Genomic DNA, 3,648 nt, shown 5'->3' on the forward strand with positions numbered 1-3,648 from the left:
CGCCCCCTGGCTCCAAACACCAAACAGATCATTGCAGCATCTCATAATCCCCTCTGTTTCAGCCCTGTTTCCAAAGTGCTGATTCTCTGTCTGTTACTTTAGATGAAAATAAGGAGCCCCTCCTCATGCCCCTCTGATACCTCATTCACACCAACGCAACTCCGTTTCAAGCTCCGTGCTAGAGCTTTTCAGGTTCAGAACCGGTTCTTCGGCTTAGCTCCGGCTCTTTTCACACCGCCCAGAGTCCGGCTGGTGCTGCGTCATTGCGTCATCGTTTGCGTCATGACGTAACCGTTGGCGTACCTGCTTCATAAAGCCAAACCGCGCGGAAACCCCTCACAGCTGACACCGACAACAACAACAATGGCCGACTGTGCTCCAGCTTCTTCTGTACCTCTTCGGAAAACCAGATTCCCAGTAGGTAGCTGGTCTCTTCAGTGGACCACTGCTGCTTGTTAAGTTTCTCCATCGTTGTGTACAAACTGGATAAAATGCTGGCTTTGTGTTGTTGTTCAGGAGTTGATCCCGCCCCTGCCCCCGCCTCGACGTAAGCGTGACCTATCCGGTGCTTTTGCTCTGGCCGGACAATTTTTTGTTGCTCGAAACAAACCGGATTCCGGAGCTAAGAGGTTGCTCCGCTGCGGTGTGAACAGGAAAACCCGGTGCTTTTCAAGCTCCAGCACCGAACCGGCCCTGAAACACCGTTGGTGTGAATGAGGTATCTGAAGAGTTTCGTTCTGGTTCTTAACGTGTTGTCTGTAGCTGTGCTGCTATTACAAAATGAACTTTATTCTTAGAGGAAACCCTGCATGAATAAGATTATTAAACACCTGCAGTTTGTTAAGAACATCCATAAACATTCATCTGTTTGCATTTTGCAAAAAACAATATATCGTATTCCATTTGCGTGTATATAAACTCTTCTTGCACTATTTCTATTGTTTTTGTATGTTCTATATATATTCATGCTGCTCTGTTGGAGGAGCCTGGGACTTCAGTTTTTCATCGACACATCTACACTGAAGCTAATGTGCACATCCAATCCAACGTTATTTAGACAGCACATTTAAAAACAGAGTTGACCAAAGTAAAAAGCAGCATAAATACATTTAGACAAAACCGACAGGACAAAAATAAACTAATGTAAAAGCACGAGACAATAAAACCATACTTGTAGCCACAGACTGAAAACCCTCATACGTGATGAAACAAAATAGAAAACCCTAATTTAAAAAACACAGCCTGATACTGTACGTCGTATACGTGGTCTGCAAAAGCCAAAAGCATATGAGAATAAAGCCTTGAATCTTGAAACTTGAAACTTGCGGACACATGGCCTCAGCTTTTCTCGCGTGCATCGAGTAAAACACCTTCCTATTCAAGCGTAACGACGAGAAGCAGCAGCTCCTTCTAGATGCTCTGTATTATGACGTTTCTATGTTCTCTGTTGGTGGAGGACACCCTGTTAGAATAGGACTCTTTGTGGACACATGTTCTCTGTTGGTGGAGGACACTCTGTTAGAATAGGACTCTTTGTGGACACATGTTCTCTGTTGGTGGAGGACACTCTGTAGGACTCTTTGTGGACACATGTTCTCTGTTGGTGGAGGACACAATACTCTTTGTGGACACATGTTCTCTATTGGTGGAGGACACAGGACTCTTTGTGGACACATGTTCTCTGTTGGTGGAGGACACAGGACTCTTTGTGGACACATGTCCTCTGTTGGTGGAGGACACAGGACTCTTTGTGGACACATGTTCTCTGTTGGTGGAGGACACTCTGTTAGAATAGGACTCTTTGTGGACACATGTTCTCTGTTGGTGGAGGACAGCCTGTTAGAATAGGACTCCTTGTGGACACATGTTCTCTGTTGGTGGAGGACACAGGACTCTTTGTGGACACATGTCCTCTGTTGGTAGAGGACACTCTGTTAGAATAGGACTCCTTGTGGACACATGTTCTCTGTTGGTGGAGGACACAGGACTCTTTGTGGACACATGTCCTCTGTTGGTGGAGGACACCCTGTTAGAATAGGACTCTTTGTGGACACATGTTCTCTGTTGGTGGAGGACACTCTGTTAGAATAGGACTCTCTGTGGACACATGTTCTCTGTTGGTAGAGGACACAGGACTCCTTGTGGACACATGTTCTCTGTTGGTGGAGGACACAGGACTCTTTGTGGACACATGTCCTCTGTTGGTGGAGGACACTCTGTTAGAATAGGACTCTCTGTCACTGTTTGCAGAGCTCTGAACCCGAGGAGTCACATGTTTGTTTTTCTCGAGCACAGCGGTGGTTTCGTAACAGCGACAGCGACCTCTGACCCCGACAGACCTTCCCCTCCAGATTCCCCCCCCGGCGAGGCTCCTCCTGACCATGTGATCGTGACATTTCCCCGCTGCAGCGCTCGCCTCTTTAATGTCCCTTTCTGGATGTAAGAGCAGGAGACACGCAGCTTTGCAGAGCTCCAGGTCTCTGAGAGGCGGGAACCCACTTTAAGGGATTGCTGCCTGAATGCCCTGAGTGCTGACATCTGACTGATCTCTGCACACCACCTCTGTGTTTCTGATTTATTGATATCCCTAATGGAAAGCCCCTCTGGCCTGCAGCACATGATACGTCCTCTCTTCTCTTGAGGTCTGGGAAACATCACCACGAAAGGATTTGAATGCATTGAGTCGGTCATTCTAGTGTTTGGCTACATACTAAATACATCAACAGAATATGGATTGCTTCAGCTAAGGAAAGATTACACCGTACCAACGGCTCAAACTGTGGCGACAGCAACGAAACTTAAAATGTAATGTTGCTGTACTTTCAAAAAGCAAAGCAATTATCGATGTGTCAAAAATGTTGATTAATTTAGTAAGTAGCAGAGCTGGAAAGTAACTAAGTACATTTACTCAAGTACTAAACTTAAGTACAATTTTGAGATTACTTGAGTATTTCCATGTTAAGCTACTGTGTACTTCTACTCCACTACATGTATTTATACCTTTAGTTACTTTACAGATGTGGATGAATGATGTGAAATATAATCAAGTGTTAAATCAGACTTTAGTTCCACCTGGAGTAAATCCACAAGCTACCCTGCAGTATACAAAGTCATTCAAACTAGCTGCACCTTTACCAGCTTTGAGAACACTTTCATGATCAATCATTATAAAACATATCATATCTATTATTCTGAAATGGACCAATCTGCACAATGACTACTTTTACTGTCGCTACTTTCACTATATTTTGATGAGAATACTTTTCTACTTTTACTTGAGGAACATTTTGAATGCAGGACTTTTACTGTAACAGAGTATTCCTACACTCTGGTACTTCTACTTTTACTCAAGTACAAGATCTGAGTACTTCTACTTTTACTCTAGTAGGCCTACAAGATCTGTGTGCTACTTCTACTTTCACTTAAGTACAAGATCTGAGTACTTCTACTTTCACTTAAGTACAAGATTTTACTCAAGTACAAGATCTGAGTACTTCTACTTTTACTCAAGTAGTCTGAGTACTTCTACTTTCACTTAAGTACAAGATCTGAGTACTTCTACATTTACTCAAGTACAATATCTGAGTACTTCTACTTTTACATAAGATCTGAGTACTTCTACTTTTACTCAAGTACAATATATATATA

This window comes from Notothenia coriiceps, unplaced genomic scaffold (assembly GCF_000735185.1).
Source record: "Notothenia coriiceps isolate Sejong01 unplaced genomic scaffold, NC01 NC01_scaffold00016292, whole genome shotgun sequence".
NCBI lineage: Eukaryota > Metazoa > Chordata > Actinopteri > Perciformes > Nototheniidae > Notothenia > Notothenia coriiceps.